This window comes from Oncorhynchus clarkii, chromosome 32 (assembly GCF_045791955.1).
Source record: "Oncorhynchus clarkii lewisi isolate Uvic-CL-2024 chromosome 32, UVic_Ocla_1.0, whole genome shotgun sequence".
NCBI classification, from domain to species: domain Eukaryota; kingdom Metazoa; phylum Chordata; class Actinopteri; order Salmoniformes; family Salmonidae; genus Oncorhynchus; species Oncorhynchus clarkii.
The window spans coordinates 5438859-5457238 of NC_092178.1; the positions used below are offsets into that span (position 1 = coordinate 5438859).

Consider the following 18380-nt stretch of genomic DNA (forward strand, 5'->3'; position numbering starts at 1 on the left):
AATCTGTCAAGATGTAATTGTAAACTGACAACAATCTTGTGCGACCATCTACGAGAGTGACATTAGTAATTTAACCACAAGATAAAAACATGGCCGGAAAACATCAGTTTTCAATGATGGATGAAGCCGATCGTCAGTATATGGAGCATTCAGTAGGGTGAAACCAGCCGATCGTCAGTAGATTGAGCATTCAGTAGGGTGAAACCAGCCGATCGTCAGTAGATTGAGCATTCAGTAGGGTGAAACCAGCCGATCGTCAGTAGATGGAGCATTCAGTAGGGTGAAACCAGCCGATTGTCAGTAGATTGAGCATTCAGTAGGGTGAAACCAGCCGATCGTCAGTAGATTGAGCATTCAGTAGGGTGAAACCAGCCGATCGTCAGTAGATGGAGCATTCAGTAGGGTGAAACCAGCCGATCGTCAGTAGATGGAGCATTCAGTAGGGTGAAACCAGCCGATCGTCAGTAGATGGAGCATTCAGTAGGGTGAAACCAGCCGATCGTCAGTAGATTGAGCATTCAGTAGGGTGAAACCAGCCGATCGTCAGTAGATTGAGCATTCAGTAGGGTGAACTGTTCAGAACTCTGAAACCAGAAATGTATGACACAGAAAGGACACTGTTCCCCACTTCATGATATAGAAAGGACACTGCTCCCCACTTCAAATCAAATCAAATCAAAATCAAATTTTATTTGTCACATACACATGGTTAGCAGATGTTAATGCGAGTGTAGCGAAATGCTTGTGCTTCTAGTTCCGACAATGCAGTAATAACCAACAAGTAATCTAACTAACAATTCCTTCATGATATAGAAAGGACACTGGTCCCCACTTCATGTGTTCAGAAAATAAATGCATTATGATGTCACATGACTTTTGTACCTGTTTCCTCCAGCATCTTCACAGGGTCCTTTGCTGTTGTTCTGGGATTGATTTGCACTTTTTGGAGCGGTATGACGGCTTCGTGGTCCCATGGTGTTTATACTTGCGTACTATTGTCTGTACAGATGAATGCGATACCTTCAGGGATTTGGAAATTGCTCCCAAGGACAGTGAATTATAAGTGAATTTATATGTCTATAAACAATTGTTGGAAAAATGACTTGCGCCGTGCAGAAAGTAGATGTCCTAACCGACTTGCCAAAACTATAGTTTGTTAACAAGAAATTTGTGGAGTGGTTGAAAAACGAGTTTTAATGACTCCAACCTAAGTGAATGTAAACTTCCGACTTCAACTGTATGTAAAATAATCCATCTACCTTGAGGATCTGTTTGGACAATGGAGATCAGCTCCACCCCCTTCCCTTGAAACACACACATGCTGCCCCCCCCCCTTTTTGATCATGTTCCCAAGCATCTCTGTGCAGTCAGACCTTTGGTTATTTTGTGCCACCTGGGCCACAATAATTTGCCACCTCTCTGATTGTCCGAGTGTGACCCCCTCCGCATGGGTTACCGCAGCTAGTGTTGCCAGCACTGCCACTGCCTGGGTGGGGGTGGGGGGGGGGCACCCCGCCGGAAAATCCCCAGCAGTTAGGTACAAGGTCGTCAAGGTTCTCATTAGCAGCTTTGTGAATGTCCTTGTATATTAAGCTCTCCTATCAGTGGGCGTTGGCTTTGTAGGACCAACCCTGCCAGGCAGGTTCAAAATCTTGAGGGGGCAGTTCTGCTTTAGTAGGTCTCTGACCACATGTATCTTTATGATTTGGTTGAGTATAGGCTACTTGCATTAGGACCATATAAACAGATGAGGACTTCTCCTTAGTGTGTGGGTGTCTCAGGTGGGTGTCTAAGGTATATGGTTGGGGACCGTTCCATCATGATAGGACAATAAATAAATAAACTGTATTCATCATTTATTTTAAAAATTTATATTCCATATCTGCACACAATTGAAAGTTCAAATCAAATCACATGTATTTATAAAGCCCTTCGTACATCAGCTGATATCTCAAAGTGCTGTACAGAAACCCAGCCTAAAACCCCAAACAGCAAGCAATGCAGGTGTAGAAGCACGGTGGCTAGGAAAAACTCCCTAGAAAGGCCAAAACCTAGGAAGAAACCTAGAGAGGAACCAGGCTATGTGGGGTGGCCAGTCCTCTTCTGGCTGTGCCGGGTGGAGATTATAACAGAACATGGCCAAGATGTTCAAATGTTCATAAATGACCAGCAGGGTCAAATAATAATAATCACAGGCAGAACAGTAAAGTTCTCTCTGTCACAAGCCCTGGTCACAAACACACATGGACTCTGGGATTTACAACCGCTATCCTTTTTCCCTCACTTAACTCCACACTTTTCCAAACACACAATACACACGCACCCCACCTTCCATCACAATACACACACACCCCACCTTCCATCACAATACACACACACCCCACCTTCCATCACAATACACACGCACCCCACCTTCCATCACAATACACACACACCCCACCTTCCATCACAATACACACGCACCCCACCTTCCATCACAATACACACACACCCCACCTTCCATCACAATACACACACACCCCACCTTCCATCACAATACACACACACCCCACCTTCCATCACAATACACACACACCCCACCTTCCATCACAATACACACGCACATACCCACATTCAACTTAATGAGAACGCATCGTCTCATCTCAAGAGGTTAAATAAATAAAATATTAAAGTTATTAAAGTTATTACCAAAAAAACTAACATGGTTGAGTTTAACAGGGTTGTCTGTAAGACAGGAAGACAGGCAGGAAGACAGACAGACAGGAAGACAGACAGGCAGGCAGACAGACAGGAAGACAGACAGACAGGCAGGCAGACAGACAGGAAGACAGACAGGCAGGCAGACAGACAGGAAGACAGACAGACAGGCAGACAGACAGGAAGACAGACAGGCAGACAGGCAGGAAGACAGACAGGCAGGAAGACAGACAGGCAGGAAGACAGACAGGAAGACAGACAGGCAGACAGACAGGAAGTATCATAAACGAGAGCATTAAGAGGTTTAAGTCGAGACCCGGGGGGGCTTTAGGCCTGCCCTGTCCTGCTGGATGTGTGGGGAGGAAAACTATAGGAAGCACAGCTACCACTCATCAACTCATCAATCATCATCAACTCCATTACAATGCCTTGCTTGCATTACTGACAAAGTGGTTGTCTGGTAGTCTAACTTTCAGTCTGTCTGACTCACTTTGAGTCACTTTGTGTATGACTCTGTTTCAATCGTTCACTTTCCTTCTTTCTCTTTCTCATTATGTTTCTATATTTAATACCTCTTCACAGTGTCCTGAAACAGAATGTCTGTCATTATGTTTCTATATTTAATACCAGTGTCCTGAAACAGAATGTCTGTCATTAGGGTTCTATATTTAATACCAGTGTCCTGAAACAGAATGTCTGTCATTATGTTTCTATATTTAATACCAGTGTCCTGAAACAGAATGTCTGTCATTATGTTTCTATATTTAATACCAGTGTCCTGAAACAGAATGTCTGTCATTATGTTTCTATATTTAATACCAGTGTCCTGAAACAGAATGTCTGTCATTATGTTTCTATATTTAATACCAGTGTCCTGAAACAGAATGTCTGTCATTAGGGTTCTATATTTAATACCAGTGTCCTGAAACAGAATGCCTGTCATTATGTTTCTATATTTAATACCAGTGTCCTGAAACAGAATGCCTGTCATTATGTTTCTATATTTAATACCAGTGTCCTGAAACAGAATGCCTGTCATTATGTTTCTATATTTAATACCAGTGTCCTGAAACAGAATGTCTGTCATTATGGTTCTATATTTAATACCTCTTCACAGTGTCCTGAAACAGAATGTCTGTCATTATGTTTCTATATTTAATACCAGTGTCCTGAAACAGAATGTCTGTCATTATGTTTCTATATTTAATACCAGTGTCCTGAAACAGAATGTCTGTCATTATGTTTCTATATTTAATACCAGTGTCCTGAAACAGAATGTCTGTCATTATGTTTCTATATTTAATACCAGTGTCCTGAAACAGAATGTCTGTCATTATGTTTCTATATTTAATACCAGTGTCCTGAAACAGAATGTCTGTCATTATGTATCTATATTTAATACCAGTGTCCTGAAACAGAATGCCTGTCATTATGTTTCTATAATTAATACCAGTGTCCTGAAACAGAATGTCTGTCATTATGTTTCTATATTTAATACCAGTGTCCTGAAACAGAATGTCTGTCACTATGTTTCTATATTTAATACCAGTGTCCTGAAACAGAATGTCTGTCATTATGTTTCTATATTTAATACCAGTGTCCTGAAACAGAATGTCTGTCATTATGTTTCTATATTTAATACCAGTGTCCTGAAACAGAATGTCTGTCATTATGTTTCTATATTTAATACCAGTGTCCTGAAACAGAATGTCTGTCATTATGTTTCTATATTTAATACCAGTGTCCTGAAACAGAATGTCTGTCATTATGTTTCTATATTTAATACCAGTGTCCTGAAACAGAATGTCTGTCATTATGTTTCTATATTTAATACCAGTGTCCTGAAACAGAATGTCTGTCATTAGGGTTCTATATTTAATACCAGTGTCCTGAAACAGAATGTCTGTCATTATGGTTCTATATTTAATACCAGTGTCCTGAAACAGAATGCCTGTCATTATGGTTCTATATTTAACACCAGTGTCCTGAAACAGAATGTCTGTCATTATGTTTCTATATTTAATACCAGTATCCTGAAACAGAATGTCTGTCATTATGTTTCTATATTTAATACCAGTGTCCTGAAACACAATGCCTGTCATTATGTTTCTATATTTAACACCAGTGTCCTGGAACAGAATGCCTGTCATTATGTTTCTATATTTAATACCAGTGTCCTGAAACAGAATGCCTGTCATTATGTTTCTATATTTAATACCAGTGTCCTGAAACAGAATGCCTGTCATTATGTTTCTATATTTAATACCAGTGTCCTGAAACAGAATGTCTGTCATTATGTTTCTATATTTAATACCAGTGTCCTGAAACAGAATGTCTGTCATTATGTTTCTATATTTAATACCAGTGTCCTGAAACAGAATGTCTGTCATTATGTTTCTATATTTAATACCAGTGTCCTGAAACAGAATGCCTGTCATTATGTTTCTATATTTAACACCAGTGTCCTGAAACAGAATGTCTGTCATTATGTTTCTATATTTAATACCAGTGTCCTGAAACAGAATGTCTGTCATTATGTTTCTATATTTAATACCAGTGTCCTGAAACAGAATGCCTGTCATTATGTTTCTATATTTAACACCAGTGTCCTGGAACAGAATGCCTGTCATTATGTTTCTATATTTAATACCAGTGTCCTGAAACAGAATGCCTGTCATTATGTTTCTATATTTAATACCAGTGTCCTGAAACAGAATGCCTGTCATTATGTTTCTATATTTAATACCAGTGTCCTGAAACAGAATGTCTGTCATTATGTTTCTATATTTAATACCAGTGTCCTGAAACAGAATGTCTGTCATTATGTTTCTATATTTAATACCAGTGTCCTGAAACAGAATGTCTGTCATTATGTTTCTATATTTAATACCAGTGTCCTGAAACAGAATGCCTGTCATTATGTTTCTATATTTAATACCAGTGTCCTGAAACAGAATGTCTGTCATTATGTTTCTATATTTAATACCAGTGTCCTGAAACAGAATGTCTGTCATTATGTTTCTATATTTAATACCAGTGTCCTGAAACAGAATGTCTGTCACTATGTTTCTATATTTAATACCAGTGTCCTGAAACAGAATGTCTGTCATTATGTTTCTATATTTAATACCAGTGTCCTGAAACAGAATGTCTGTCATTATGTTTCTATATTTAATACCAGTGTCCTGAAACAGAATGTCTGTCATTATGTTTCTATATTTAATACCAGTGTCCTGAAACAGAATGTCTGTCACTATGTTTCTATATTTAATACCAGTGTCCTGAAACAGAATGCCTGTCATTATGTTTCTATATTTAATACCAGTGTCCTGAAACAGAATGTCTGTCATTATGTTTCTATATTTAATACCAGTGTCCTGAAACAGAATGTCTGTCATTATGTTTCTATATTTAATACCAGTGTCCTGAAACAGAATGTCTGTCATTATGTTTCTATATTTAATACCAGTGTCCTGAAACAGAATGTCTGTCATTATGTTTCTATATTTAATACCAGTGTCCTGAAACAGAATGTCTGTCATTATGTTTCTATATTTAATACCAGTGTCCTGAAACAGAATGTCTGTCATTATGTTTCTATATTTAATACCAGTGTCCTGAAACAGAATGTCTGTCATTATGTTTCTATATTTAATACCAGTGTCCTGAAACAGAATGCCTGTCATTATGTTTCTATATTTAATACCAGTGTCCTGAAACAGAATGTCTGTCATTAGGGTTCTATATTTAATACCAGTGTCCTGAAACAGAATGTCTGTCATTATGGTTCTATATTTAATACCAGTGTCCTGAAACAGAATGCCTGTCATTATGGTTCTATATTTAACACCAGTGTCCTGAAACAGAATGTCTGTCATTATGTTTCTATATTTAATACCAGTGTCCTGAAACAGAATGTCTGTCATTATGTTTCTATATTTAATACCAGTGTCCTGAAACAGAATGCCTGTCATTATGTTTCTATATTTAACACCAGTGTCCTGGAACAGAATGCCTGTCATTATGTTTCTATATTTAATACCAGTGTCCTGAAACATAATGCCTGTCATTATGTTTCTATATTTAATACCAGTGTCCTGAAACAGAATGCCTGTCATTATGTTTCTATATTTAATACCAGTGTCCTGAAACAGAATGTCTGTCATTATGTTTCTATATTTAATACCAGTGTCCTGAAACAGAATGTCTGTCATTATGTTTCTATATTTAATACCAGTGTCCTGAAACAGAATGTCTGTCATTATGTTTCTATATTTAATACCAGTGTCCTGAAACAGAATTTCTGTCATTATGTTTCTATATTTAATACCAGTGTCCTGAAACAGAATGTCTGTCATTATGTTTCTATATTTAATACCAGTGTCCTGAAACAGAATGTCTGTCATTATGTTTCTATATTTAATACCAGTGTCCTGAAACAGAATGCCTGTCATTATGTTTATATATTTAATACCTCTTCACAGTGTCCTGGAACAGAATGCCTGTCATTATGTTTCTATATTTAATACCAGTGTCCTGAAACAGAATGTCTGTCATTAGGGTTCTATATTTAATACCAGTGTCCTGAAACAGAATGTCTGTCATTAGGGTTCTATATTTAATACCAGTGTCCTGAAACAGAATGCCTGTCATTATGTTTATATATTTAATACCTCTTCACAGTGTCCTGGAACAGAATGCCTGTCATTATGTTTCTATATTTAATACCAGTGTCCTGAAACAGAATGTCTGTCATTATGTTTCTATATTTAATACCAGTGTCCTGAAACAGAATGTCTGTCACTATGTTTCTATATTTAATACCAGTGTCCTGAAACAGAATGTCTGTCATTAGGGTTCTATATTTAATACCAGTGTCCTGAAACAGAATGTCTGTCACTATGTTTCTATATTTAATACCAGTGTCCTGAAACAGAATGTCTGTCACTATGTTTCTATATTTAATACCAGTGTCCTGAAACAGAATGCCTGTCATTATGTTTCTATATTTAATACCAGTGTCCTGAAACAGAATGCCTGTCATTATGTTTCTATATTTAATACCAGTGTCCTGAAACAGAATGTCTGTCATTATGTTTCTATATTTAATACCAGTGTCCTGAAACAGAATGCCTGTCATTATGTTTCTATATTTAATACCTCTTCACAGTGTCCTGGAACAGAATGCCTGTCATTATGTTTCTATATTTAATACCAGTGTCCTGAAACAGAATGCCTGTCATTATGTTTCTATATTTAATACCAGTGTCCTGAAACAGAATGTCTGTCATTATGTTTCTATATTTAATACCAGTGTCCTGAAACAGAATGTCTGTCATTATGTTTCTATATTTAATACCAGTGTCCTGAAACAGAATGCCTGTCATTATGTTTCTATATTTAATACCAGTTTCCTGAAACAGAATGTCTGTCATTATGTTTCTATATTTAATACCAGTGTCCTGAAACAGAATGCCTGTCATTATGTTTCTATATTTAATACCTCTACACAGTGTCCTGGAACAGAATGCCTGTCATTATGTTTCTATATTTAATACCAGTGTCCTGAAACAGAATGCCTGTCATTATGTTTCTATATTTAATACCAGTGTCCTGAAACAGAATGTCTGTCATTATGTTTCTATATTTAATACCAGTGTCCTGAAACAGAATGTCTGTCATTATGTTTCTATATTTAATACCAGTGTCCTGAAACAGAATGCCTGTCATTATGTTTCTATATTTAATACCAGTGTCCTGAAACAGAATGTCTGTCATTAGGGTTCTATATTTAATACCAGTGTCCTGAAACAGAATGTCTGTCATTATGTTTCTATATTTAATACCAGTGTCCTGAAACAGAATGTCTGTCATTATGTTTCTATATTTAATACCAGTGTCCTGAAACAGAATGTCTGTCATTATGTTTCTATATTTAATACCAGTGTCCTGAAACAGAATGCCTGTCATTATGTTTCTATATTTAATACCTCTTCACAGTGTCCTGGAACAGAATGCCTGTCATTATGTTTCTATATTTAATACCAGTGTCCTGAAACAGAATGCCTGTCATTATGTTTCTATATTTAATACCAGTGTCCTGAAACAGAATGCCTGTCATTATGTTTCTATATTTAATACCAGTGTCCTGAAACAGAATGTCTGTCATTATGTTTCTATATTTAATACCAGTGTCCTGAAACAGAATGTCTGTCATTATGTTTCTATATTTAATACCAGTGTCCTGAAACAGAATGTCTGTCATTATGTTTCTATATTTAATACCAGTGTCCTGAAACAGAATGCCTGTCATTATGTTTCTATATTTAATACCAGTGTCCTGAAACAGAATGTCTGTCATTAGGGTTCTATATTTAATACCAGTGTCCTGAAACAGAATGTCTGTCATTATGTTTCTATATTTAATACCAGTGTCCTGAAACAGAATGTCTGTCATTATGTTTCTATATTTAATACCAGTGTCCTGAAACAGAATGTCTGTCATTATGTTTCTATATTTAATACCAGTGTCCTGAAACAGAATGCCTGTCATTATGTTTCTATATTTAATACCTCTTCACAGTGTCCTGGAACAGAATGCCTGTCATTATGTTTCTATATTTAATACCAGTGTCCTGAAACAGAATGCCTGTCATTATGTTTCTATATTTAATACCAGTGTCCTGAAACAGAATGCCTGTCATTATGTTTCTATATTTAATACCAGTGTCCTGAAACAGAATGTCTGTCATTATGTTTCTATATTTAATACCAGTGTCCTGAAACAGAATGTCTGTCATTATGTTTCTATATTTAATACCAGTGTCCTGAAACAGAATGTCTGTCATTATGTTTCTATATTTAATACCAGTGTCCTGAAACAGAATGCCTGTCATTATGTTTCTATATTTAATACCTCTTCACAGTGTCCTGGAACAGAATGCCTGTCATTATGTTTCTATATTTAATACCAGTGTCCTGAAACAGAATGCCTGTCATTATGTTTCTATATTTAATACCAGTGTCCTGAAACAGAATGTCTGTCATTATGTTTCTATATTTAATACCTCTTCAGTGTCCTGAAACATAATGCCTGTCATTATGTTTCTATATTTAATACCTCTTCACAGTGTCCTGAAACAGAATGCCTGTCATTATGTTTCTATATTTAATACCAGTGTCCTGAAACAGAATGTCTGTCATTATGTTTCTATATTTAATACCAGTGTCCTGAAACATAATGCCTGTCATTATGTTTCTATATTTAATACCAGTGTCCTGAAACAGAATGTCTGTCATTATGTTTCTATATTTAATACCAGTGTCCTGAAACAGAATGTCTGTCATTATGTTTCTATATTTAATACCAGTGTCCTGAAACAGAATGTCTGTCATTATGTTTATATATTTAATACCAGTGTCCTGAAACAGAATGTCTGTCATTATGTTTCTATATTTAATACCAGTGTCCTGAAACAGAATGTCAGTCATTATGTTTCTATATTGAATACCTCTTCACAGTGTCCTGAAACAGAATGTCTGTCATTATGTTTCTATATTTAATACCAGTGTCCTGAAACAGAATGCCTGTCATTATGTTTCTATATTTAATACCAGTGTCCTGAAACAGAATGCCTGTCATTATGTTTCTATATTTAATACCAGTGTCCTGAAACAGAATGTCTGTCATTATGTTTCTATATTTAATACCAGTGTCCTGAAACAGAATGCCTGTCATTATGTTTCTATATTTAATACCAGTGTCCTGAAACAGAATGTCTGTCATTATGTTTCTATATTTAATACCAGTGTCCTGAAACAGAATGCCTGTCATTATGTTTCTATATTTAATACCAGTGTCCTGAAACAGAATGTCTGTCATTATGTTTCTATATTTAATACCAGTGTCCTGAAACAGAATGTCTGTCATTATGTTTCAATATTTAATACCAGTGTCCTGAAACAGAATGTCTGTCATTATGTTTCTATATTTAATACCAGTGTCCTGAAACAGAATGCCTGTCATTATGTTTCTATATTTAATACCAGTGTCCTGAAACATAATGTCTGTCATTATGTTTCTATATTTAATACCAGTGTCCTGAAACAGAATGTCTGTCATTATGTTTCTATATTTAATACCAGTGTCCTGAAACAGAATGTCTGTCATTATGTTTCTATATTTAATACCAGTGTCCTGAAACAGAATGTCTGTCATTATGTTTCTATATTTAATACCAGTGTCCTGAAACAGAATGTCTGTCATTATGTTTCTATATTTAATACCAGTGTCCTGAAACAGAATGTCTGTCATTATGTTTCTATATTTAATACCAGTGTCCTGAAACAGAATGTCTGTCATTATGTTTCTATATTTAATACCTCTTCACAGTGTACTGAAACAGAATGTCTGTCATTATGTTTCTATATTTAATACCAGTGTCCTGAAACAGAATGCCTGTCATTATGTTTCTATATTTAATACCAGTGTCCTGAAACAGAATGCCTGTCATTATGTTTCTATATTTAATACCAGTGTCCTGAAACAGAATGTCTGTCATTATGTTTCTATATTTAATACCAGTGTCCTGAAACAGAATGTCTGTCATTATGTTTCTATATTTAATACCAGTGTCCTGAAACAGAATGTCTGTCATTAGGGTTCTATATTTAATACCAGTGTCCTGAAACAGAATGTCTGTCACTATGTTTCTATATTTAATACCAGTGTCCTGAAACAGAATGCCTGTCATTATGTTTCTATATTTAATACCAGTGTCCTGAAACAGAATGTCTGTCATTATGTTTCTATATTTAATACCAGTGTCCTGAAACAGAATGCCTGTCATTATGTTTCTATATTTAATACCAGTGTCCTGAAACAGAATGTCTGTCATTATGTTTCTATATTTAATACCAGTGTCCTGAAACAGAATGTCTGTCATTATGTTTCAATATTTAATACCAGTGTCCTGAAACAGAATGTCTGTCATTATGTTTCTATATTTAATACCAGTGTCCTGAAACAGAATGCCTGTCATTATGTTTCTATATTTAATACCAGTGTCCTGAAACAGAATGTATGTCATTATGTTTCTATATTTAATACCAGTGTCCTGAAACAGAATGTCTGTCATTATGTTTCTATATTTAATACCAGTGTCCTGAAACAGAATGTCTGTCATTATGTTTCTATATTTAATACCAGTGTCCTGAAACAGAATGTCTGTCATTATGTTTCTATATTTAATACCAGTGTCCTGAAACAGAATGTCTGTCATTATGTTTCTATATTTAATACCAGTGTCCTGAAACAGAATGTCTGTCATTATGTTTCTATATTTAATACCAGTGTCCTGAAACAGAATGTCTGTCATTATGTTTCTATATTTAATACCTCTTCACAGTGTACTGAAACAGAATGTCTGTCATTATGTTTCTATATTTAATACCAGTGTCCTGAAACAGAATGCCTGTCATTATGTTTCTATATTTAATACCAGTGTCCTGAAACAGAATGCCTGTCATTATGTTTCTATATTTAATACCAGTTTCCTGAAACAGAATGTCTGTCATTATGTTTCTATATTTAATACCAGTGTCCTGAAACAGAATGCCTGTCATTATGTTTCTATATTTAATACCAGTGTCCTGAAACAGAATGTCTGTCATTATGTTTCTATATTTAATACCAGTGTCCTGAAACAGAATGTCTGTCATTATGTTTCTATATTTAATACCAGTGTCCTGAAACAGAATGTCTGTCATTATGTTTCTATATTTAATACCAGTGTCCTGAAACAGAATGTCTGTCACTATGTTTCTATATTTAATACCTCTTCACAGTGTCCTGAAACAGAATGTCTGTCATTATGTTTCTATATTTAATACCAGTGTCCTGAAACAGAATGTCTGTCATTATGTTTCTATATTTAATACCTCTTCACAGTGTCCTGAAACAGAATGTCTGTCATTATGTTTCTATATTTAATACCAGTGTCCTGAAACAGAATGTCTGTCATTAGGGTTCTATATTTAATACCAGTGTCCTGAAACAGAATGTCTGTCATTATGTTTCTATATTTAATACCAGTGTCCTGAAACAGAATGTCTGTCATTATGTTTCTATATTTAATACCTCTTCACAGTGTCCTGAAACAGAATGTCTGTCATTATGTTTCTATATTTAATACCAGTGTCCTGAAACAGAATGTCTGTCATTAGGGTTCTATATTTAATACCTCTTCACAGTGTCCTGAAACAGAATGTCTGTCATTATGTTTCTATATTTAATACCAGTGTCCTGAAACAGAATGTCTGTCATTAGGGTTCTATATTTAATACCAGTGTCCTGAAACAGAATGTCTGTCACTATGTTTCTATATTTAATACCAGTGTCCTGAAACAGAATGTCTGTCATTATGTTTCTATATTTAATACCTCTTCACAGTGTCCTGGAACAGAATGCCTGTCACTATGTTTCTATATTTAATACCAGTGTCCTGAAACAGAATGTCTGTCATTATGTTTCTATATTTAATACCAGTGTCCTGAAACAGAATGTCTGTCATTATGTTTCTATATTTAATACCTCTTCACAGTGTCCTGAAACAGAATGTCTGTCATTATGTTTCTATATTTAATACCAGTGTCCTGAAACAGAATGTCTGTCATTAGGGTTCTATATTTATTACCAGTGTCCTGAAACAGAATGTCTGTCACTATGTTTCTATATTTAATACCAGTGTCCTGAAACAGAATGCCTGTCATTATGTTTCTATATTTAATACCAGTGTCCTGAAACAGAATGTCTGTCATTATGTTTCTATATTTAATACCAGTGTCCTGAAACAGAATGTCTGTCATTAGGGTTCTATATTTAATACCAGTGTCCTGAAACAGAATGTCTGTCATTATGTTTCTATATTTAATACCAGTGTCCTGAAACAGAATGTCTGTCATTATGTTTCTATATTTAATACCTCTTCACAGTGTCCTGAAACAGAATGTCTGTCATTATGTTTCTATATTTAATACCAGTGTCCTGAAACAGAATGTCTGTCATTAGGGTTCTATATTTAATACCTCTTCACAGTGTCCTGAAACAGAATGTCTGTCATTATGTTTCTATATTTAATACCAGTGTCCTGAAACAGAATGTCTGTCATTAGGGTTCTATATTTAATACCAGTGTCCTGAAACAGAATGTCTGTCACTATGTTTCTATATTTAATACCAGTGTCCTGAAACAGAATGTCTGTCATTATGTTTCTATATTTAATACCTCTTCACAGTGTCCTGGAACAGAATGCCTGTCACTATGTTTCTATATTTAATACCAGTGTCCTGAAACAGAATGTCTGTCATTATGTTTCTATATTTAATACCAGTGTCCTGAAACAGAATGTCTGTCATTATGTTTCTATATTTAATACCTCTTCACAGTGTCCTGAAACAGAATGTCTGTCATTATGTTTCTATATTTAATACCAGTGTCCTGAAACAGAATGTCTGTCATTAGGGTTCTATATTTAATACCAGTGTCCTGAAACAGAATGTCTGTCACTATGTTTCTATATTTAATACCAGTGTCCTGAAACAGAATGCCTGTCATTATGTTTCTATATTTAATACCAGTGTCCTGAAACAGAATGTCTGTCATTATGTTTCTATATTTAATACCAGTGTCCTGAAACAGAATGTCTGTCATTATGTTTCTATATTTAATACCAGTGTCCTGAAACAGAATGCCTGTCATTATGTTTCTATATTTAATACCAGTGTCCTGAAACAGAATGTCTGTCATTATGTTTCTATATTTAATACCAGTGTCCTGAAACAGAATGCCTGTCATTATGTTTCTATATTTAATACCAGTGTCCTGAAACAGAATGTCTGTCATTATGTTTCTATATTTAATACCAGTGTCCTGAAACAGAATGTCTGTCATTATGTTTCAATATTTAATACCAGTGTCCTGAAACAGAATGTCTGTCATTATGTTTCTATATTTAATACCAGTGTCCTGAAACAGAATGCCTGTCATTATGTTTCTATATTTAATACCAGTGTCCTGAAACAGAATGTATGTCATTATGTTTCTATATTTAATACCAGTGTCCTGAAACAGAATGTCTGTCATTATGTTTCTATATTTAATACCAGTGTCCTGAAACAGAATGTCTGTCATTATGTTTCTATATTTAATACCAGTGTCCTGAAACAGAATGTCTGTCATTATGTTTCTATATTTAATACCAGTGTCCTGAAACAGAATGTCTGTCATTATGTTTCTATATTTAATACCAGTGTCCTGAAACAGAATGTCTGTCATTATGTTTCTATATTTAATACCAGTGTCCTGAAACAGAATGTCTGTCATTATGTTTCTATATTTAATACCTCTTCACAGTGTACTGAAACAGAATGTCTGTCATTATGTTTCTATATTTAATACCAGTGTCCTGAAACAGAATGCCTGTCATTATGTTTCTATATTTAATACCAGTGTCCTGAAACAGAATGCCTGTCATTATGTTTCTATATTTAATACCAGTTTCCTGAAACAGAATGTCTGTCATTATGTTTCTATATTTAATACCAGTGTCCTGAAACAGAATGCCTGTCATTATGTTTCTATATTTAATACCAGTGTCCTGAAACAGAATGTCTGTCATTATGTTTCTATATTTAATACCAGTGTCCTGAAACAGAATGTCTGTCATTATGTTTCTATATTTAATACCAGTGTCCTGAAACAGAATGTCTGTCATTATGTTTCTATATTTAATACCAGTGTCCTGAAACAGAATGTCTGTCACTATGTTTCTATATTTAATACCTCTTCACAGTGTCCTGAAACAGAATGTCTGTCATTATGTTTCTATATTTAATACCAGTGTCCTGAAACAGAATGTCTGTCATTATGTTTCTATATTTAATACCTCTTCACAGTGTCCTGAAACAGAATGTCTGTCATTATGTTTCTATATTTAATACCAGTGTCCTGAAACAGAATGTCTGTCATTAGGGTTCTATATTTAATACCAGTGTCCTGAAACAGAATGTCTGTCATTATGTTTCTATATTTAATACCAGTGTCCTGAAACAGAATGTCTGTCATTATGTTTCTATATTTAATACCTCTTCACAGTGTCCTGAAACAGAATGTCTGTCATTATGTTTCTATATTTAATACCAGTGTCCTGAAACAGAATGTCTGTCATTAGGGTTCTATATTTAATACCTCTTCACAGTGTCCTGAAACAGAATGTCTGTCATTATGTTTCTATATTTAATACCAGTGTCCTGAAACAGAATGTCTGTCATTAGGGTTCTATATTTAATACCAGTGTCCTGAAACAGAATGTCTGTCACTATGTTTCTATATTTAATACCAGTGTCCTGAAACAGAATGTCTGTCATTATGTTTCTATATTTAATACCTCTTCACAGTGTCCTGGAACAGAATGCCTGTCACTATGTTTCTATATTTAATACCAGTGTCCTGAAACAGAATGTCTGTCATTATGTTTCTATATTTAATACCAGTGTCCTGAAACAGAATGTCTGTCATTATGTTTCTATATTTAATACCTCTTCACAGTGTCCTGAAACAGAATGTCTGTCATTATGTTTCTATATTTAATACCAGTGTCCTGAAACAGAATGTCTGTCATTAGGGTTCTATATTTAATACCAGTGTCCTGAAACAGAATGTCTGTCACTATGTTTCTATATTTAATACCAGTGTCCTGAAACAGAATGCCTGTCATTATGTTTCTATATTTAATACCAGTGTCCTGAAACAGAATGTCTGTCATTATGTTTCTATATTTAATACCAGTGTCCTGAAACAGAATGTCTGTCATTATGTTTCTATATTTAATACCAGTGTCCTGAAACAGAATGCCTGTCATTATGTTTCTATATTTAATACCAGTGTCCTGAAACAGAATGTCTGTCATTATGTTTCTATATTTAATACCAGTGTCCTGAAACAGAATGCCTGTCATTATGTTTCTATATTTAATACCAGTGTCCTGAAACAGAATGTCTGTCATTATGTTTCTATATTTAATACCAGTGTCCTGAAACAGAATGTCTGTCATTATGTTTCAATATTTAATACCAGTGTCCTGAAACAGAATGTCTGTCATTATGTTTCTATATTTAATACCAGTGTCCTGAAACAGAATGCCTGTCATTATGTTTCTATATTTAATACCAGTGTCCTGAAACAGAATGTCTGTCATTATGTTTCTATATTTAATACCAGTGTCCTGAAACAGAATGTCTGTCATTATGTTTCTATATTTAATACCAGTGTCCTGAAACAGAATGTCTGTCATTATGTTTCTATATTTAATACCAGTGTCCTGAAACAGAATGTCTGTCATTATGTTTCTATATTTAATACCAGTGTCCTGAAACAGAATGTCTGTCATTATGTTTCTATATTTAATACCAGTGTCCTGAAACAGAATGTCTGTCATTATGTTTCTATATTTAATACCTCTTCACAGTGTACTGAAACAGAATGTCTGTCATTATGTTTCTATATTTAATACCAGTGTCCTGAAACAGAATGCCTGTCATTATGTTTCTATATTTAATACCAGTGTCCTGAAACAGAATGCCTGTCATTATGTTTCTATATTTAATACCAGTGTCCTGAAACAGAATGTCTGTCATTATGTTTCTATATTTAATACCAGTGTCCTGAAACAGAATGTCTGTCATTATGTTTCTATATTTAATACCAGTGTCCTGAAACAGAATGTCAGTCATTATGTTTCTATATTGAATACCTCTTCACAGTGTCCTGAAACAGAATGTCTGTCATTATGTTTCTATATTTAATACCAGTGTCCTGAAACAGAATGCCTGTCATTATGTTTCTATATTTAATACCAGTGTCCTGAAACAGAATGCCTGTCATTATGTTTCTATATTTAATACCAGTGTCCTGAAACAGAATGCCTGTCATTATGTTTCTATATTTAATACCAGTGTCCTGAAACAGAATGTCTGTCATTATGTTTCTATATTTAATACCAGTGTCCTGAAACAGAATGTCTGTCATTATGTTTCTATATTTAATACCAGTGTCCTGAAACAGAATGTCAGTCATTATGTTTCTATATTGAATACCTCTTCACAGTGTCCTGAAACAGAATGTCTGTCATTATGTTTCTATATTTAATACCAGTGTCCTGAAACAGAATGTCTGTCATTATGTTTCAATATTTAATACCAGTGTCCTGAAACAGAATGTCTGTCATTATGTTTCTATATTTAATACCAGTGTCCTGAAACAGAATGCCTGTCATTATGTTTCTATATTTAATACCAGTGTCCTGAAACAGAATGTATGTCATTATGTTTCTATATTTAATACCAGTGTCCTGAAACAGAATGTCTGTCATTATGTTTCTATATTTAATACCAGTGTCCTGAAACAGAATGCCTGTCATTATGTTTCTATATTTAATACCTCTTCACAGTGTCCTGAAACAGAATGTCTGTCATTATGTTTCTATATTTAATACCAGTGTCCTGAAACAGAATGTCTGTCATTAGGGTTCTATATTTAATACCAGTGTCCTGAAACAGAATGTCTGTCATTATGTTTCTATATTTAATACCAGTGTCCTGAAACAGAATGTCTGTCATTATGTTTC

The 18380-nt window shown here is 34.7% G+C and overlaps 1 protein-coding gene across 1 annotated transcript in view; it reads left to right on the forward strand.

Moving 5' to 3' along the window:
• Positions 1–18380, forward strand: part of LOC139392338 (NHS-like protein 3) — an 85157-nt gene that overhangs the window by 32440 nt on the left and 34337 nt on the right. The gene's annotated exons all lie outside the window — the stretch shown is intronic.